This window comes from Fringilla coelebs, assembly GCF_963513975.1.
Source record: "Fringilla coelebs genome assembly, chromosome: 7".
NCBI classification, from domain to species: domain Eukaryota; kingdom Metazoa; phylum Chordata; class Aves; order Passeriformes; family Fringillidae; genus Fringilla; species Fringilla coelebs.
In genome coordinates, this window is record NC_140035.1 from 3987666 (window position 1) to 4009952 (window position 22287).

At 38.9% G+C, this 22287-nt stretch overlaps 1 protein-coding gene across 1 annotated transcript in view; it reads right to left on the reverse strand.

Annotated features, from left to right (window-relative positions):
• Positions 1 to 22287, reverse strand: part of ARHGAP15 (Rho GTPase activating protein 15) — a 302702-nt gene that overhangs the window by 166437 nt on the left and 113978 nt on the right. The window lies entirely within an intron of this gene.

Below are 22287 nucleotides of genomic sequence, written 5' to 3' on the forward strand. Positions count from 1 at the left end.
CTGGTGAGCATATACCGAACACCAAATATTAAAAGCAAATAAATTATTTTAAATTAACAGTTTTTGCAAGTATGTCATTTTTTTTAACCATGTAGGCGTTTCTCATGTACTAGAAAATGATTTACACTTCGACATCTGTCAGTCAAGCTTCTGGCTATCACACTGGACAATCTGGAGGGGCACATCACAATGTGATGTGGCATGCAGAAAATCTGAAAAACTCCACTTTTCCAAAATAAAAAATCCACCTTCTAGTTTTAAATAGAGAGAATGATTGCAAAATATTTGGCCATCAAGACTGTAAAGATTGAGGCTGGGTAATCGATAACGTTTGTGGTTGAATTACCCACTGATAACAAGTAATTTCCTGCTATCCTTGAGGGGAATTGGGAAGTGGATTTGGGGAATTTGGCAGACTCTCTCTCTTTTCTAAACATGCTGTGTCTGAAAGCCTGACATTCTTTTCTGTTGCAAGCTTTGGGATGGTGCAGTACAGGAGAATTCAGGTTTGGGGTGACAGCTCATGCAGGAAATTTGGGGTCTAAACATAAGGGAAGCTAAAAATCCACAAAATTGTCAAGGCCAGGAATGGCTAGGAATTTGGAGTTCAGCTCCTCTGTGCCACAACCATCAGGCCATATTTATCTGAATCCCTTCACCACCATTATTTTTACTCCATGTCTTGTTATTAATAAATGCACGCAGTACACGTGATAAGGAAATGGAGGGATTTAAAACCCATCATCGCCTCCTTGCCCAAAGGTGTCACCTTTGCACATCAATTCCAGCACTGTGGATGGTGTGCCAGGAGACTCGTGGTCATCCAGCAGCCCAAACTGCAGACCCAGAAGGGCCACAGCCAGGGCATCTCCCCACAGGACCCTGACCCACGTGTTCCTTGCCCTCCTCACCAAGCTGTCAGAAATTCTGGGTGCATTTGCACTCCCCCCAAACCCAGCATCACATGACAACTCGAAAGCAACATCCAGCCAGTAATGTGGACATTAAACTTTAAAGCAAAAGAGAAAGTCCTAAGGTAACTGGAATTTAAGACCTGAGTTTCTACAAGTGTTATGTTTCCCTGTCTTATAAGCCATGACCTAACCCTTGCACTGCCACTAAGGTAATTAAGAATGCTATCATATTCTTGGTTCTGAGAAAGGAAACCCATAAGCTACTTCCCAGAGATTTGGGGTCCTAACTCATTAAACCAGAGCTGGGAGAGCTGACTCTATTACTCGTGTCTATGAGCAGAGACATGTAAGTGAGTTTGAACTATAAACAGAACCAATTACATTAACATTTCCCAACGCTTTCAAGAATCAGACTTGAAGCTTTTATTTGTTTCCCGAAAACCGTGATCCGCTATGCTAATAAGTCTAAAAATTGATTAAAAGAAAAACATTCAAAGCAGAACCTGGCAGTAGAGCTTCTTATGTGCTTCCCTTTCATCTGCTGGAACACGGTAGCCCTGATTCAGCAAGGTACTTCATTAAGCAATAGGCAACGTGCAGAATCTGAGTGCTTGAGCTGTTTGCAGTCACAAGAGTGAAATGAGCAAATCAGCCCCAGCAAAAAATAGCAGAAAAGTTATATTTATTCACGGAGTGAATATTTCAGGGAACAAAAGATATGTTAGTGACAGTCAGTAAGAGCTGCATGTAAATTAACAGCAGAACCACAAGCAACAAAGTTAGCTGTCATTTGTAAGGGTAATAGCAAAAGAAAGCTGCACCTTCCAGCCCAACTGAGAGGAGACAATACCTCATCATGGAATTAGAGGGGGGAAGAAACCAAAAAAAAATTACAAAAATCCCCACCACCTATTGGTTCCTTCATTATTAGCAACAAACCCACACCAGTAACCTTATATACCTACTTGAAGAACACAGTACCAGGAAAGAAATACGATTTTTTTCTTTTTTTCATCTTGGCCATATTAGTAAAAACACAGCCAGATTACCTTGAAAATAATGAGGGAAAAATAATAACTTGGTAAGAAATTGTACCTAGCTTTCAGCTAAACTCATACTGCCAACAATCCCCACAACTCACTCTTTTCTTTCTGAGAACAGATGAACTGATTCTCTATCACAGCCAAGCTCATAATGTCTGAGATTAACTAGAAGTCACTCACTTAGAGAATGACCTTACGAAGAATTAAGCCATAAATTAGATACTGCCAGAACTTGAGAAATAAAAGAAGAAAAAATTGCTGAGAGTTTTTAGGTGTTGAGAAATTCAATTATACCATTTCATCTCTTATTGAAATGCAAACCCACAGGCTGAAAGCACAAAAACACACCATAGCTAAACAAAGTGGTGAGAAATACCGAAATAGGTGAATATTTATCAAACCCCTCACTTAACAAAGAAGGAGCACTGATATCCATGTTATTTGGAAAGCTGCTTTTATCGAGGGAGGGAACAGGATCTCGGTTTCACGCTTAACTCCGAACGATAACTCATTCCCGCTTCTTGCTGCTTGTGCTCGATGACAGGTCATTCACCTCACTACTGTCATGCGTTACAAAAATTAGCAACCAAGCAAATGAATCTAGATCAGATCCTATGTTTGAACTTGCTCATTTGCCTCCATGCTCTATTTCCTACTAGAAACCCGTTTGCTGCATCACAGGACCAACTTCACAGCCGACACGGAGCAAGAGAGCCGGAGAACCTTGTGAATTTTCCCAATGTATCAGACTTACAGAAACACCTGTGCTAAATAACTTTCTGCTGAGCTACTGTGAAAAGCTGCAGTGTTAAATAGCAATCACAGTTTCTGATTTTTCACTGAGCTGGTTACTCTTCTGCTAGAGTCCTCTGAGCTGTCATGTGGGGCGTGAATGGTCCCCATTTTAATCTGATTGCCTTTCTCGTTATTCAAATTGTTAAAGTCATAAATTTCTTTATTTATCTTGAAGTATCATTATATCAATACAATGGGAGTTGAGCAGCAGCTGATAAAGTAGAAAAAAATCTGTTTATAAATGCCTTTCATTGCTGAATTGAGACTGTTCATTCACTGCCTACTTCAAGATAAGAGGGGTTGAGAAAAATATGAGGCATTTGATTTGATACAGGTTTAAAAATGTCATTTCTCTTTAAAAATATCCCAAATACAGTATGTAAAGAGATGAATACTTTAAAATTCAATAATCTTAGAAAGTTGCTGCTGATCCATCCCTTATTAAGAACTGAGGCATTTGTGTAAGGAAGAGCTCTGATTTCCATTTTACAAGGAAACCATGCCCTTAAATCTACGCAAGCAGTAAAAAAAGATGCATTTGCATGGATACAGAGCTCATTATAGGCTTTGAGTGTGTTAATGATTAGATGGAAAACTTGTTCAAACAAATTATTGACTCCAGTACTGAAGATCTGAGAGATAATAAAGCTCTGCAAACAGGTAGGGAAAGTTGCAATTAGGTTTATTCAAGGAATATCTCACCTGGTGCTTCCCAAAGTGGTAAATAACAGTCCCAGGTCTGGGAGCAAATATCAAATACCTGCACATCTCTTCACACCTCAGGGGGAGAAGAAGATAAAACCACTGTGCTGTCATTCATGACAAGATTTAAAAAAAGGATTCACCTGTCATATCTTTAACCCCTTCACACGTGTCTGCTGCCTACTCAAACCCCTCTGCAATTCTTCAGTTGCAAGAAAAGCCCAGGAAAGAGGGAACTGAGCTGTTGCTAATATTGATTTATCTTTAGTGACATCTCCATCACCATGAGTAGAAGACTGGAGGTAGGTGTAGATGCTCCACTCAAGCTGGAGCGAGCCTAAACCAGCCAAATCTTTGGAAACTCAAAGAGAAAAAAACCGAAAGTCGTGAAAAATTTACCACTGCTGCTTTCAACCAAAATTTTAAGTAATTTCTGATTTTCCCCAGGCTCCAGGCAAGCGTGCACAGCTCATGGTATTTAAATGAAGCTCCCACAACATTTTGCGGCAACACGGTATTTTGTGGGAGCGAATGCAAAACACAGCAGCAGCACCACTGTAAACTTTGAAACATTTCAGAGAATATCAAGCCCCAACTGCGCTGCCAATACAGTTTTAAGTCAACGCAGCGAGTTAAATTATGCAAGCAACCGTTTCTCACACGAGTAGTTCCAATGGTTTCAGACAAGGGTGATATCTGCAATAGAAAGAGGATGCTCAAAAAAGTATAAAAAAGAGTATTTTCCAGTGCAAAGGAGGTTGCAACACCCAGACTTGTGTTTAGGTAGGTTTGCCCGCGCACTCACGATTCTCATTTCCTTCGTGAACTGTGTTTCAAATCTATAATTCATATAAAGCGAGAATTTCAGTGTTTTTCTTGCACTAAACAGCCTATTGTGAATGGCTCCAGGACAACTCCCCCAGCCAGGTAATTTAAACTGCAGAAAAGATAGGCAGACACGTTATTTTCAACAAGGTCCCAAGGTGGCTTTCAATTCAGAAAAACAATTGACTGATGTTTCTCTGTTTGCTGCCAGGAAGCTCTATGTAGTATTTCTAGAGCTTTTTCTCTACTCTACCCAACATGTGGGCTCAGTGTCAAGCTGTGAGTTTGTAAATCTTTTTCAGCACTTACCAGAGCTCAACATGAATTATGGTATTGCCAAATCTGCTTTATGCAGCTTTTTTTACACGAGAAGAAAATGTATGATTTTATGGTCAAAAAGAAACATCTACATTCTTGCAGTGGGAAAATGCAGTCAATTGGGATTGAGCCCTAGGAAAAAAATATTTCCCCCTAACCCTCCTTCTTTACTGCCTTCAAACTTTGGAAACTTCTGGGTTGTCAAGCTCTACTTGGTACACGTGGTTTTACTCTGTACCTTTATTAACTATGTTAGCTAAGATTTTATTAAGTATGATTTTATTAACGAAGCTTTTATTAACTTAATTCCTATTGGAAAAATCCCTGCTAGTTTTGCCGATGATTCGCCCTAAAACATGCTTTATTTTTTTAATAAAATACCTTCCTTTTTGTTGAGGAACAGTTAGCTGAGGAGGTAAATCAGCCCTTTTGTTGAGGGCTAATAAACTTTGTGCGCGTGCATGTGCGTGCGTGTCTGAGTGACTTAATACCATTATAATAATATTATATGGCAGGCAAAAATATAATGAAAATGATAATTTGCCAAAAAGATTTAAAAAACACTGAGGTGTTACCTATCAAAAGTTCTCCTTCTGTCTATGATACAGCACAGATTGCAATCGTGACAGTAAATCTGGTGCTATTGTTAATGCCATGGCACTTTGGTTTTTGGCTTGCTTCAGTCCAATCTGTGACATGCTTGTGAATATCTTTCTTCTGTTCTGTCTGTATGGCATATGGATTTCTGGGATACAACGTCAGACCTATCCACATAACAAGTGTTCAGAGCACCTTATCATTTTAAAAAGCCAATTACTCAAAAAGACAAATGTGAAATGTTTCACATTTAATGATGAGCAAATCTGCAAAACAAATGCAATTTTGCTTCATTTGAAAAAGTTTAGTTTAACTGTAAATATTGCAATGGAGTCCCTAGCAATACACACCATGGGTAGGGACAGGCTCATTTTATGCATATTGTACATCATCACTGTCACTTAAATCTGCAAGATTTTCCATGCTAAGTTGTTTTAAATAAATAGAAAGAAATGAGATACAAAAGAGTGAAATATATGCTTCTGAATAGACTGTAAAAATGTCACTGCTAGCACTGAGCATTGGACACTTAAAAAAAAAATATTTTGAAAGTCTCTCCCAAAAAAACGAAAACTGCATATGTCTACAGAGGTAAAGGTCAGTAATGAAACAATTAACAGCAAAAATACCAATCCATTTTTAGAAATATTTGTCAATATATAAAGAATGTTTTGTACTGCACAGAAGTGCTCAATTAATCCTGGTTTAGTGGCCGTATGTCAGATTCCCAGACTGAAATGATGTCAGCTGAAGAACTTAAATACACACAGGTTCAAAAGCAAGATTGTGTATAGACTTCAGGATGGCAGAAATTGCTGATTTTTGCTGCAGTACTAATACAGCTCATGATTCAATTAAATTCTTAAAAATGTGCATAATATACGTGCTGGACCACTGCATTCAAAATACAGTGCTGTAGATGATTTTTTTAAAAACAGGCTATAGGTTTATATTTATGCCTCCATGTCTGAAAATCTATAGACACACAGACCTGCCACTGCTACAGATAATTTAATACTTGTCAGTTATCCAAATTGTAGGTACTGGGCACCAGGAAAAAAATTAAAATGGTTATTGTTAATATGGGTGCCTATTGGGCTAAAAGGCAGGGAGAACATTAGTGATATTAGTGGGAGTATTTGACTCAGCAAGACAAATGGATTTATATACAATATTTAAAATACATGGGAAACATATAAACAGATTTTTAATATTGGATATTTTTGTGAGTAATTTGATTTTTAAACCCCTTGCACTAAACTGAGAACATTAGTAACAAAATACTATACAACATGGGAAACTGAATGCAGCTGGCACTGGTAATTTTAGAAGAAACTAATCTTGATATTTATAACATCATGTAGCAAGCGGAACAGTTTTACCAGGCTGGGAATGTTGAAATACAAAAAAGTTCACCTTTCAGCTATTGTGCTTTAGTTCTACTGCACTAGTTAAAAAAAATAAAAATCAGAAATCAGCTGCTGCAATGCAAATATTAAGAAAGTTTATTATGATATATAGCCATGGAGATACCTTTTTTAAACTGCCTGTACATGTATTGTATTGTATATTAAATTTTTGTAATACAGCTCAGGGACTTTATATGTACAGCTGAAAAATCAGTTCATAGATTATATTTAGAAAGCCAGGAAATATGCTGAGCTACAACATTAGATAAGAACCTTGTTTTAAGTACATTCCCTTTAGTGTTTTTTTAAGCTTTTGATTTATCTTTTGATGTTTTTACCTGTAGAATGCCAGATATAATGAAATAATAACTAAAACATTAAAAAGGGCATTTTCCCCTTTTAGTCCTGGAAACAGCTGTAGTAAAAATTTCCCCAAATAATTTTTGCTATTTCTGCACATCAATGAGCATAAGTGTACATTTAAACCTGTAAGAGAATGTAATTCAGCTCACAATTTCATTATGGTATTTAGTTTCTACAATTTTGGATTGTAAGGGGAAAATAAACATTCATAAAACATTGCACACCAAGCCATTTCATAAATTAAGCTGGATAATATATTTAAATCCAAGTGATTTACATCAGAGGTTAATTTTTACCAGTATCTTTAATGTTCAGGAGTGATGAAGACAGAGGAATAGATGGATTTAAAATGTAGGACTTTGCTAAGTGCAGAGATCTGAATTTGCAGGGAGCTGTGCAGGCTTTTAGCCTGCTTTTATAGTACGTGTTTTTGTTTTTCTGCTTCTCCCTTGCACACCCACTCACCAACTTCAGCGCTGCGCTGCAGATTTGAATGAAGTGAAAAGCTCAATGGGTAATTGTCAAAATACTTTCATTTCTCCCACTTTCACACAAGAACCAAATAAAGCCAGGAGAGTCTCCCGCTTCCCACAAACACCCAGAAATCGGCAGCATTCCACCTGGAGCTACCGAAGAGCGCAGCTGAACCTCCCAGATCACAATCTCCCTTTTTTTTTTTCTTTTTTTTTTAAATCCCAGAAATACACCTTGAAAGCAAACGCGTTTCTCTCGAGTTTTGGGAGCTGGTATCGGAACTGCGCACCACCTAGCTCATGCAAAAATCTGTTTGTACACGTTCTCTCTCTCTCTCTCTCTCTGTGCCGGTATTACAGAAAAGAAATGTCAGTAATAATCAAGCGAGGGTGCTGAATTAAAATCTGAAATCGCTAACAAACCGATCTGTACAAAAGTGTCAGTGTTAAGATTTCCAGACTGGGGGTTGTGCGACAGAACGAGGAGCTCAGACAGAAGAAAACAGCTCTCCACTCCAGTACTTTCACCCCGTTAATCTCACATGTGCTTTGCCACGGATTTCTTGCTATTTTATTTTTAACCTCTGCTACCTTGTGGAAAGTGGGCTATTCTGAGGGTGCTCGCAAGCAAAGCTCTGATTTTACAGATGGATGTAAAGCACTGTTAAATGAGAGCTTTAAGAAGGACTTTTTCAATTTACTTTGAGCTTAAGCTGAAGTGGTTTAATCACAGCTTGTACACATCTTCTTAAAAATTGTTCTAAGGCGGGGGAGAAGTAATAATCATGTAGGAAATCATCGCGACAGCTGCTGGCTCCCATGATCCCATTTACACTTTTAACATCACTAATGAAAACCTATCTGGGCAATACCTGTGTCAGAGAGGTGTCAGGTGGTCATTTGGCACAAGAGAATAGAAAGGAATTAGAGCAGCATTTTGAAAATGACTCACTTTTCTTTTATTTTTTTTTTCTTGTGTGTAGAGGGGTTGGTGGGGGGTTTTTTTGGTTTTTCTTTTTTTTCTTTCTTTTTTTTTTTTTTTTTTTTGCACCTGTTATTCTAAAATTTCTTTCAGTTACATTTCAAAACACTACAGTTGGGATCTCCTTGCCAACCTGAGATGGCATAAGCCTGGGTAACAGAACAAAATGTGAGAAGGTCCTTCTGTCTTTAACGCCTGTTCACCAATGAATCAGCCTCCAATTAATCTGTTTCTTCAGTAGGAGTTTAATAAAAGTCAAGCACACACATGTTCAGTCTTGTTTAGTATTAAAGCTGTGTTAACATTATCTGCCTAGCCAGGTCAAAAATCTTATATAATTAAATGCCAGAAACCATTTCAGAATTTTAAGGGCTTTACAATTTTCTGTAAGTAATTGATTATGCAAGGCAGGGTAGTTTAAATTTAAAACAGGATAGTGATGAGTGTGATGTCACTTTTCATTAGATATTTCAGAAAAGTTTGTTTCATGGCCAAAGTACACTTAAAAACCTTACTTATTAGAATTACTATGTTGCATTTTTATGAACTAGGAAAAAAAAAAATTCAGCAAGCCATATTTCCTTTCTACATCATGAAGTAGAAACTGAGTATCTTGAGCACATCCCGAATTTCCACACTGTCAGGCAGGCTATCCCTAAAATCACAGTCTAGGTTTTGTCCTATTCAGCTGCACCTCTAACATGGCTTGGAAAAGGAAGGTATTATAATACCAGGATTACACTGCATTGACTCCTGGTGAAGTGAACCTGGCCATAAAAAGAGTTAAAAAAGAGAGTCTTGTGTCAGAGCATACCTATGGCCCAACCTAGAAGAATTTCCTTGGAGATATGTGAGGAAAATACAACCTCCAAATAAATATAATCTCTCTCTATTGATTAAAGTTTTGCTTTTCACCACTTAAGCATGGCTATGATTTCTGACTGACAAAAAGAAAAGGCTGAGAGAGAAATATAAACCAGGAAAAAAAGCCCCAACTTATTAACAACAAACACGTTGCTATGAAAGTGTGGAGCATGTCTCAAACTCTGTCCATAAAATCCACTCTTCATATCCCAGTCAGCAGCACTGAAGACACTGTTTCCAAAGAAAGTTACAAGCAATTTAGTTCCTGCTGCCACCAAATGTTCAGCACAAAATGTGGTTCCAGGCACTGTGCAGCATCCTCAGTCCTCTCGCAGTCACTTTCTGTGCCCAAGAGCAGAGAGGTAATCCAAGCTTTTCCCCTGCTCCATCTCCCTTTGAAAGCTTCCCTTTCCCCCTGTTTCCCTTCCCACAGCTGAAAACCAGATGCATTTCAGAGCTCTCCATGCACCTCTCCAGCACCAAACAAACTGTGGCATACTCTAATGGCATAATGCAATGCATCACACAGATGACAATGTACAGCCCCGTGGAGACAAAGGAGGAATTAGAACAGTCTTAAGAAAAAAAGTTCAAAAAGTCATTGCTCAAGACACCAATAATTACAGGTGTTAAGGACAAAGAAAAAAAATGAAAATTTGAAGTTGTGTGTTTAAATACACCGGCTCGTAACATTAAGTTAAGCATCCTCATTAGCTTTAAAGCATAGTAAAAGTACAGGGGAAAAAAGGGTTAAAAAAGGAATCTGAGGCACATGAGAGAAGGGGAAACAAAACAAACCAAAAAAGCTATTAAAAATAGAGCTACAGAAAACTAGGGATGCTTATAGCAACGGAGGACAGCCAGCATTGGGTAAACAAAGACAATTTTGGAAGTGGCACAGTAAAAATAGGTCAGTACTACATATAAGTAGAAATTAATATGATGGAAATGGTTTAACAAGCCAATATACTGTACTCTGTACAGTGCCACGATCATTTAGCTGGTGAATGGGTGCTAATGTGGTAGGAGGAAAGCAATGCATAAAAAGTCAAATCAATACAGCAAGAACACACCAGCATGAGAGCAGAATAAAGACAATCTAAACCCACAGCGCTCTTACTACAGTTGCTCTATAAAATAAAATCAATATACAGGTAACAGAACAAGCAGAGTAGTCACAGTGGGCTGAAATACAGGCAGGTATCAGTTTAACAAAAATGTGCACAAAACTCAGGGCATTCAATGTCAATGGGGTCAAACTGGCTGAGCAATGCACAGGATGGAACAACAGAGCACTGCACCAATAAAGCAAACACTGACATAGAAACATCAGACAGATATAAAAATAAAGGGAAGCAACCCTGAAAGCTCCTTTAGCCTGGCAAGCCTATGCCCAGCAACTTTAAAATATACAAGTTTCTGTTACTTTTTATTAAAAACATGATTAGTCTAATAATTTTCAATTCCCATGACATGGACATCTGGTAGTCATGACTAATGGAAAAAAGGCAGATGTCAAAGAACTTTAATTATGACCTCAAATGACTCTTAATATTCTGTTATTTGGTTTGTACTAACAGAAAATGAAGTACAGCAGTCTTGAGATGTGAGCAAATGAGACCTTTGCACACACTGCTTTTATACTGGGCTTTATACACCTAAAACCAGCTCCTCTGTGCTTATACTGGCCACTGATAAAACCTTTTATTTGAAATTTCCCAATTAAAAGCATACTGCAATTTCTCTCTTCCTAATTTTTTTCTGCACTCATTTAGTTGCATTGCAATAAACCATTTTCTAGTGTGTTTTTAAAGTAAATAGATTTAAAAGGTAAAATAAACCACTGGTTTTCAACAGAGATCATTAAAATATAAAATAATTACTGTAAAAAAACAATACATGAGTTGGATGTTGTGTCTGCTTGACACAAGGACATCTGGAGATCTGGGCAGTGCATTCACTGGGGTGATACATGAACTTTACTTTAGGATTAGAACAAAAAATGGCAGCCTCATAAATATCTACACCATCCTTTGGAGAATCACAGGCAACCTCCCAGACAACAGCTATAAAAAGTTGCAGTTACAGGGCACATTTTGAGAGGAGGAAAAGAAACTGTCACTTAAGGATTGTAACTCCAAATTTTGGGCTGAAAACTTTTTTTTTCCTTATAAGTGATTTGAAAATATATGTAAGCCTGAGTACAAATATTGCCCACCTAGGTGGGTGACTCTGCCATGTGGTGGCATGGCTAAGTCACTAAGGAAAGCCTGAATGTCTCACACCTCTGGCACCTTTTTTCGTGAAATTCAGACAAATTTCTATCAGGAATGCTATCAGCATGCTATCAGGAATGTTATCAGCATCCCCTGATCTTAGGGACCTGGGTGCTAGAGGAGTGAGCAGCTACTCCACAGGGCAGGGATGCTCAGAGCAGTCTCCATCAGCACGTGGTGACAGTGGGGTGAGCTCTGAATTAAAGGATTGACCCAAACACAGTGAGGACATAAATAAAGCTTGAGGTGCCTCGCAGGCCTCGGCTCTCATGGCAAATCTTTGCACCAGCTCTCTCCAAGGCTCAGCAGCCACCGCTGCCTAAATTATCTCCTGACAGGGAGATAAAGATGACTCCACAAAGGGTTAAAAAGATGCATCCATAAAGGATGGCACCCCCTCAGTGGAATGGCACGAGGACACAAAAAGCTCATACCTTACCCAAGCATCACCCGGGTACCACTCAACAAAGGTAACATATTTCACTACAGTTAATTATCCTGGTTTATCCCAAGAAACCAGGTTTTAGGCTGTAATCTGTGAGGAAATCTGCTGTTCTAGTCCTAAATCCTCCCCTCAGCCTGGCGATTATCAGCTACATTTTTGTACAGGAGGGAATTAATGCCACATACCGCCTAAGCAGCTTTGAAGTCAAAAAGGCCCAGACCTGTAATAACTTTTGTGCCGCGCTATTGATTGCAGGGGAAGCCAGAGCCCGCGGTCACTGCCGGTTCTGGGGGTCCCTCCTTCTCCCCAGCAAACCCCACCACCATCCCTGGGCAGGGGACCCCAAGTACCTGCCAGCACTGGAACAGAGGTAACAAGCTGGAAATGCAATGCAACCTGATTTTCCCACCCAGCACCAATCAATATAGCTTTAGCGTTTGACAGTAAGGCACCATAAATAATTGTGTTTATGGTGAAAGGCCATGCACAAAACAGAGAGAGTTTTTTCTTTTTCTGAGAGTTCATTTGTGGAGATTCCAGCAATATTTATATATAATTTGGTTATTAAATACTGCCATTCAAGTTTTATATAAAAATGTTTGTGTTTGTATTTTGCCCAATGCCTGCTAGGAAACACGGGCAAGGGTTTGGTTGGAAAAGGAATGGAAAAGGAATGGAAAAGGAATGAAAAGGAAAGGGGAAAAGAAAGGGGAAAGGAAAAAGAAAAAGGAAAAAGGAAAAAGGAAAAAGGAAAAAGGAAAAAGGAAAAAGGAAAAAGGAAAAAGGAAAAAGGAAAAAGGAAAGGAAAAGGAAAAGGAAAAGGAAAAGGAAAAGGGAAAGGGAAAGGGAAAGGAAAAGGAAAAGGAAAAGGAAAAGGAAAAGGAAAAGGAAAAGGAAAAGGAAAAGGAAAAGGAAAAGGAAAAGGAAAAGGAAAAGGAAAAGGAAAAGGAAAAGGAAAAGGAAAAGGAAAAGGAAAAGGAAAAGGAAAAGGAAAAGGAAAAGGAAAAGGAAAAGGAAAGGAAAGGAAAGGAAAGGAAAGGAAAGGAAAGGAAAGGAAAGGAAAGGAAAGGAAAGGAAAGGAAAGGAAAGGAAAGGAAAGGAAAGGAAAGGAAAGGAAAGGAAAGGAAAGGAAAGGAGAAAAAGGAAAAAGGAAAAGGAAAAAAGGGGAAGGAAAGGAAAGGAGAAAGAAAAAGGGGAAGAAAAAGGAAAAGGGGGAAAAAGGGGAGAAGTTAAAAAGGAGGAAAAAAAGGAGGCAAGAAAGGGAAAAAGGGGAAAGAGGAAAAAAGGAAAAGAAGGGAAGACAGAGAAAAAAAGGGCAAACCCCTCCTATCAGAGGCATGCATTTATTGAAAAGCATTTCAATCTGTGTGCACATCTTCATCACTTCAGTGGTAATTAAATCTGGGAATCACAGGTGATGTCCTCGCGCAGTCTCTTTGCCGGGCTCCCACCGGGCCAATGAAGCGGGGCTCCCTGTGAGGCCTGTTAGCACAGATCAGGTGGTAATGTGGAGGGACAGATGAGCTTTAGCTGACAGATGGCAGGATGACCTGGAAAACCTGCCCCCTTTTCTGGGATCAGGCAGCAGCTGACAGGTATTATTTCATAAAATAACGTCTAAAAGGAATCGCCAGGGTCTTCGCATTAATCTGAGGCTGCAACCAGCCATGTAACGTTTATGTCAGAACAAATCTGTCTCTATGCAGGAGAAGGAAAGTGGTTTTTGATGAAGTTGTTCATAAATTTTAATATAATATGCCTGATGGTGTCAGATATAGTCTCATATCTCTTTTATATTTAAAAGCTCTAGTGAAACATAGAAATATTCAATCTCCAACAAGCTACTTTTAAATAACTAAAAAGTTAACCAAGGATACCTTACTGCTTTTCCCCATTTTCAGCAAGGAATTTGCATGTGTAATTTCCATGTTTTTAAATGAAAACATTTCAATTGCATGAAATCCTTTTTGTAATTGGTACTAAACAAAGGCACCACTAAAGCTTTTGCAAAGTTGTTTTATAAAAACAAATGAATAACTGATGGGGCAAAATAGAAAAAACAGTCTTACATGAAGCTGTTTATCAGCAACGACTTAATTAAAAACACCTTAAAAATCAATATGTTTTTTTCCTCTTTAAAAACTTGAGCTATTCCTGCTTTGAGGAGTGAAGAAAAGCATTAAAATGCCCTCTTCCAGACGGGTGACATTTGAAAGTTTAAGCACACATGAATATGTGGGGAATTCAAACACCTGGATCAGGTTGGGGCTTGCCAGCCCTTCGAGTCTTTTTGCAGAATAGAGACAAGGCAAGGTCATGCTTTCCACCTCACTCCTTCCTCGATATGGCACCAGCTCGTTGAGCTACACCCTGATAAATTCAAGACTCGGTAATCAGCATTAATATGCAAGCAAGTATCAATCCAAAACCTGCTAATGAAAATGATTGCACTGTTATATTCATCCGAATCTTATATGAGCTGCTGAGGGGCATTATAGCAGCAATATGCCTGTCTCGCTGTCTTGGCAGTGCCACCTTAAAGACCCCTTGTTCACTTTTTTCTCTTTTATCGTCTTTTAGTTGTAAAGAATCACCTGCTTAAATATCTCTAAGGGTACCGGTAAAAAAGAAAAACAACATACATAACAGATGCGCCAGTGAACCTTGGGATGAATGTATTATGGATACAGAACCATCATCACACACCTCATAATCACTTTTTCACCTGCCCATCTGGTGCAGACCTGTGGCTTGTTAGTAATGCACTCAGATACAGTGAATGTGCTTGTCTAAAAAGAACAATTAAGCAGGAGCTCGAGCGGTGCCGTTAGCAGGATTTGCGGAGAAAAATTGGACGGAGGAAGACAGACACGGCACCTTGCTTTTTGGAAAGGCATGGACCACAGTCCCACCCTTGAAAAAGTAAGAGGAAATGGCAAGTTTCTTACTGAAGTTGAGAAAACTCAAAATGTTTTTTTTTTGTTTTAAAGGCTCTAAAGTGTGAATCTTTCAACGTAATCTCTTCCACTTATTTACCAAGCAAGTGTAGAAAATACAAAGGCAAGAAAAGCTTCATCTCCAATGCGCTATGAAATTGATATAAATTCTGATCTAGAGAATCTACCTTGACCTCAAGAGGCAGATTTGTCACCTTCGACTCTCTATTAAGACATTGATAATGAATTCACAATATTACCAGTTTTCCAATGGAAAACATGTCATTCTTTCATTGTACCCAAAAGACAAAGATTTTTAACTGCCAGTAAAACAGACTTGAAATCAGAGAAAGGAAGGTAGGAAAAATATCAAAACATTACCACTTTATGAAATTTGCTTTCCCTTTGCTTTCTCTTGGTACTTTTCCAATGTGAATCCCCTTCCAGCAAGAAATCTAGTGAATTTCTTGGAATCTTGGTTACAGTCGATGTCTGAACAAGGAAAATTTCATTTGCCTTTTGGGCACTGGGCATGTGACACTACACAAACTATCAGAAGACAACTGGTCTCCTTGAGATACACAGGGAATTAAAGCCATCATTCCTCACTGATATTCATGACAGTTGCTCAGCTGGGTTTATCACAGTTAATGGAAAAATGATATTCTCCAGTTTACCTGACCTAAACCCCAAAAACCTAAGAGATAACCACAGATTCAGTTGCAGTTCTTGTGTCCTCAAGTTTAACTTCATCAAGTTCAAAGGTTGCTCTTCATGTATGAAAAAGTCCAGGAGACTTTTCTTCCTTTAACTCTACTTTGTCCTATCAGTTGTACAGGGGAAAGAGAGATGTTTATTACAGATTATTTTTCAAAGTGTCATCTCATATAAACTTCTTAGGCTTGAATTAATATGACATTTTATGGAGAAAAAATATCAAATGCCTTAATTTACAATTTTTCATATGAAAAAAAATTAAAATTACTTCAATGAATTCTACCTAACTTAGCTTTGAATGTGAGACAACACACAAATGTTGCACCACCTGCATACTGGGAGCTAAGTAGTTCCACAGACAGTTTTTAAAGGACTGAGTATTTCTGAAAAGTTCATGTCCTTACAAGCAACATGAATTTCACCATGTGTGTGTTTAAGGAAACCATTTATTTTTATGCAAAGGCATAAACTGGCCTATGAACAAGATTCTGGTTTAACAGCAACTTCAAAGAGTCCTGATGAACGAGCAGAAGGAAAGTGCACACTTAGGCAGTTCAAAGCACTACAACCATGTTAAGCTGTCAAGATAGATGCAGGGCCTCCAAATCCCACCAATTAATTTTTTTTTTCCCTCACTGAAATGTTGTTATTATTAATAGAGATACCCAGTGAAAATCTCTGCATGTATATAAGATATAGATATAGATATGTAAATCAATATTTGCATGAGGACCTTTATACTCCCCAAGCCAAAACTGTTTTCTTTGATTTGTTGAGTCAGCCTGCTGTATTAATTGGCTCTGGCTGTCCCAATTACAAGAACAATGGGGTGTTTCTCAGGTCTGCTACTGATGTTTGAGCACACCATAGTTTTGAAGCTATCTTATAAACCCAAAGTTAATTTTATCTCAAAATAAAAATAATACTGATGTTCAGATTTATGATTTCCACAGGGGAAAACTCAATGGAAATCCATTCTCCAGTGGCATGAGAAGTACTGACACAAATCCTACATACATATGGATAATTTGTAGTAATCAGACATTCCAAGCCCTCAGTTGAAAAATATGCTCTAGAAAGTATATGTACACTGGTTCAAAACTCCAAAGATGTATTTTGATTACTGATAAGTTCATTAAGAGACTTGATTGCCTTTTCATAAAAAAAAAATAACTAAACTGTTTGATGTTTCATGCTTAAATTTGTAATCTAAATCCCTATCTGTAATCTGCTCTTATTCTTCCCAGGGTGTACCTAGATCATACAAAGAATTCATCCCCCCTGTATTCAGTGGTGCATATTCTATTTAGGTAAAAGATGCTTTGACTTGTCCACCAGACTTGTCTGGAGCACAGAGGACAACCATTCCCACAATTATTGTCTTTTGTTCTTTTTCTTAATTCCTTCACCAGGTTTTACTCAATAAGGACACAATTCACATCCTTAGTACAAAAATTAAGGACTGATCTTCCCCAGTGACAACCATATTCCTTGAGGGATGTCAGGAAAAATTTTACTTTATCCAAAACAATACACAGAAATTTTTTTAAATGTTAACAGATAGTAAAGCATGACTGAAAGTCTGCAAAAATTTAAACTGTTCATTTAGCAGTGGCCAACACAATCTGAAACATGGTATATTTGTTTTATTTCCAAAGTATTGATTAACAAAATTGAAGCCAAATGGTTCAAACAATCATTTATTTGTATAAATTAATAACTGGTTGCTTTTTCCCCTCCTTCAACCATGTTTTAGGACAAAAAGACAAGAAACTCCCAAACAATTGTTATTGTCAGGGTTTGTAGGATACCTGATAACTATAAAGTGCATTAACCGGAGACATATTTTCCTTGTTTATCAGAAAAACATCCATCTCAAACCTTTCAGACATCACCAGAAAACCTCAGAATTGTTGTTATTCAGACACCTGAAATGGTCTTTTCCAATCTCCCCCACAAAGCAGAGCTATTGCCGTGCTAGATCAGGACACCTGTGGTTTTGAGTCATGAAAATTCCCAAGAGCAGAGACTCCACAGTCCCACGAGGACCCTATTCTGGTTGCACTATACTCTTAGATATTTATTTTTTTTTATGATGTCCAGTATGTGTCTCTCAAGCTGTGATTTGTGACAACTGCTCAATCTGCCGCTGCTGGACCTCCCATTCCTCTGTGCCCCACCCTGCCTGGGGAGCACATCTGGGGTGGCCTCACCACCCTGTGCATGGGTGGGATAACTTTGTGAGCTGCTCCAGCTCACAGTGTGCTCATTTCTCAGCACCAGCACACCATGAGCTCATATTTAACCCCATCAGCTGGGACTCCCAGGTCATTTCCAATAAGTGTGTTCATCCTCCGGTTAAATAATTACTAATTGTTTCCTACAGCTGTTCCCTCAGGGCCTTCCACTGCCTGGCAGAGAAATGAGCCATATTACATCCCAACAGGGCCACCATGTCCACTCCTGGTCACAGGGCTCCTCAACATGTAGTGATACAAGGTCACAGGACAATGCCAGGAAATTTTAAAGCATTCCCTATACTGCAAAAGCGGGTTAGGAGTTCTTCTGTTCCTTAGACAGACAAAAGATATTTCTGGCAGGACCAGGTTTGTTTCCTTAAATTTTACTTTCCATATGCTCAGGATAGTTATTTAGTTTGTCTCTGGTGCTGAGGTGGCCAACAATGCAGTGCTATTTCAACTAATGAAAAAAGAGAAGTACAAGGTATGAAAACCTTATTCTAAAAATGAACGAAGCAGATGGGATATGCAATTCTAACTTAGTCCATTTGCATGTGTTTGTTGGTTGCTTTTTTTTTTTCCCTGTTTCCTTTCTCTTTTTTTTTTTCTTTTTTTTTTTAAGTTCTAGTAGATTTATCTACTCAAAAAGGTCTGCTTGAAGCAGAAAGGAAAACCAATTCTTCCAGCTTTAGGGCAGGAAAGTGCATAGCTGCTAAGGAAGAGAAGAGATTATGCACATAACATCCTCACCTCCTACATTTGGCAGCTCCCTCTGCTTGGAAGCTGTCACCTCAGGCATCCAGCCCAGGGTGTTCTAGTCCTAGATATCCTCCTTGTACAGTCTCCCACTTCCTGGAGATGAACCAACACTTTGTGTTTGACTCCCCCCACCAGCTTCAGCTTCCCTTGTGTCCCTAGCTAGCAGCATCAGAGACAGATAATTCCAAGCTGGAGCCTCCTGTAGGCTGCATTATCACTGTGTTTAAAGGGTAACAGCAGCAGCAAGGAGAGAAAGGAGAGCACACAAGGACTCACACAGCCCATGCCCAGGTTAAAACACTCCTCTTCTCCACCTGTGAGAGAGGAAAGGATGGTTTTCTCAGCATCCCCTAATGGATGTGTGATGTCTTGCAGGAAGAAGCAACAGGCTATGCCATATTTTGGATAACTACCCAAACACCAAGGGAAAATCTGTAAGGACTGAAGAGTCAAGCCAACACATCAAATCTCCATATAAACATATCTTTATTTTTTAATGTAAAACTTCAAATTCAACTTCTCAGATAATAAATTCTGATAATTAAGATAACGTGCAGATAATTAAGATAATGCGCAATCAGAAGGGCTTTGCAATGCTTGTGCTAATTGACCTATCTTTAGGTAAGAGAAATAATCTCTTCACCACAATCAAAGCTTCATAAAAATTCTGCCACATTTCTTTTCTAGACTTGGAGTGAACACCTTGCCCTGGGCAATGCCATTGTAACCAAGAGGCACATGTTTTGGTCTTTAACATATTTCAGGTCTCACCTCAAGCTATTTACAAATCCTGGTGAAAGAAGATAACATAAAAATGCAGAAAAAGGGAAAATTTTTGCAGCTTTCACACATCATGTTTTCCCTGCTTGTGTATGTGGAGACATACAAAAAAAAAAGCAAACTATCCATGCCTATTACATTTTGAGCTTTCCCACATGGGTACTCCATTTAATATTTCCAAGTGCCAATAGCCTTTTCTATCTCTGCAGCTCCCTCCAAGCATTAGACTGAATCACAAAAAAATATTTTTCAATGATTGATTGTAGTAACGGGGCTGTTGAAGAGCATGTGTGAGAAGAGCATCACAACACCCTCTCAAGGCCCTTGGAGGGTGCCTTGAGCACTGTAAGTTAAAAGAAGAGGAAAATAACCCTCAGTGACTGTGTTACAATAGTCATTTCTTCCAAGCAGTGCTGAATATCTATATCATCTTTCCTTTCCTTCTTAGTTTAGACTCTCACACACATTTTTTTTTTTTTAGTAGATTATCATCAGTTAACAGGCTTATTGCTGGGGAAGTTACTTTAAAGAATGGGAGGAAGGTATGACTACTTTACTTGTTTAAATCTGTATCTCTTGATTTACTTTTACAAGCACAGAACAAATTGACAAAGCAGAAAAGTAAATGCAAACAAAGAAGACAGCAGCCAGTGCCACTCTGGGTCCTGTGGGATTTTCCAAATTGCTAAAAGCTGTCACTGTAGCCTGAACTATCAAGTGTGAGGCACATGCTGGTTTTAGTTGTTAAATTTAGTGCCACTAAGGGCTACTCCTAAAAAAAGCCCCAAACACAGACAACCTACAGAGTCTAAAGCAGTCAGCATCTAAAACAGATATTAGTAGAGTGTTTTCCTTGTGAAGAAAGAGTAGAGTACTGGGAGGATTTCTATCTCGAGTATCATGAAAGAAAGGACTTATGAAAACCAAAATATCTCAAAGATTCATGAACTTGTCTCTATGTCCCAGCAGAAACCACAGGGAGCTGGTGCTGGCCAGTTCATGACATATTTGCTCCTCCTGCCCCTTGATTCAGCTGGTAATGTTCTTTGACTGTACAAGTTGGCTGTAGCATGCTGCAGGTTTTCTTAATATCAATTTTATATTCAGCTATACCCATCATGGCTGAGGAGGTGGTTTGGGTTGCCAGTATTAAGAGAGGTGGTTCCCACCACTACAGATGAGAGAGCTAGTAATCCACACAATATTTATTATGGGATTGCATCTCAAGAGCTTTGGCACACACACTGGAAATGCTGAATACGTCAGAGATACCTGATATTTGAGTGAACCTTCCCAACAGAGAGAGGTGCTGAGAGCTTGACTGAAACCAAAACCCTCTCAAGGTGCTGGCATGAAAGGGCAGAAGAAGAAATGGCAAAAGCACTGAACCTGATACGGGGGGATGTGGCGAGGGCTGAGCGAGCAGGGTGAGAACAATCCCCGTGCAGAGGCAGAAGTGTCCGTAAATCAAAGTGTAAGGATACAACACCCACGTCCCCCACCACCAGGACCTCACCAAGAGGTGCCAGCTGTGCGATGGAGGCACTCAGGAAGTCTAGGATTCCTCAAACATCTGCTGGTGCCATTCAGAATGAGAAGTAAATCCACGCTGGCATTACGTGAGATTTATTTTTCCACATTAACCCAAGCAACCACTGCCAAGTTTTTTGCTCATTTGCCACAAAAGGAACCACTGAGTGGTGTAAGAATGGGAGCCAGATGAGAAACTACATGTAGAAAAATCAGGATTAGGACCAAGAAAAAAAGCAAAAAAGTAAGTGACCAATGAAATAAAGAATTTCAGGGAGGAGGAAGGCTGCAGAAAATGCATTCAGACTTCTCTTAAGCTACTGCTGTAATGAGAGGACATGCTATTTTTTCTACAATATCTTTAAGTTACAGGTCAATTCAGAGCAGGAGAAAATGGTTGCCTGTTTTACTGGTGAATTTGTCTTTATTCTGTGGAAAACCACATTAAAGTTAGGGTGCCATCACTGGGGGGTTGATGAACAAGACTCACATAGTGCCAGCTAAATAAAGAATAGGGTGTCAGCCCCACCACACAGAACACTGTGACTACACCACATTTCTCTGTGCTCTCCTGATCTCCTCCTAAGACCCTCTTGTCCATGAGAACCTCAGAAGGGTGTGCAGTGAGCAGTACCTTTATTTCCTTGATTAAGAGAATTTGATTACAAATTCCTCTACATGAAAGGATAATAAGGTCCAAGAGGGAATTAAGTCCCTTATTTTTACAGCACCATGGTCCATAGTGTGAATTAAAAGCTACATTGCAAAAAAAAAAAACAAAAAACAAAAAAAAAAAAAAAAACCAACAAAAAAAACCTCTTCAAAGATAAATGTCATTTCTTTTAGCACTATTAGTCCCTCTGCCATGTGATCAAGCTCTGCTCAAAGCAGAGGGAAGCTCCTGGGTGTATCTTGTGCTCCTCTACACATACTACACATGGATCTCCCAGCCGTATTGTGTCTTACAGTTTGAGCAACACCTAAGTGTCACAGCTCTGTGATGCTGATTTCTAGGTCATGCTGGTTTCTTTATGCATCATGAGTTAGGGTTTCAGAATCGCTTTTTCAGCTCAAGTCTGCAAACAAACTCTGTCTTTTGTCTTGCTGGTCTTCACTCCTCCTTTCCCCTTGGCATGGCACTGTTGTTCTTTTGTTCTTCATAACCAGAAATTAAAGGGCCTTGAAACTTTTTAACATATTTAAGAGCTTACACCCCTGTGTTTTATGTTACAAGTGCTTATCTGGGAATACTGATACAGACACCCATTTTTAATTTTTTTTTTTTTTAATTTCTTTTCAAGTTGCCTGAAGGATGCAAG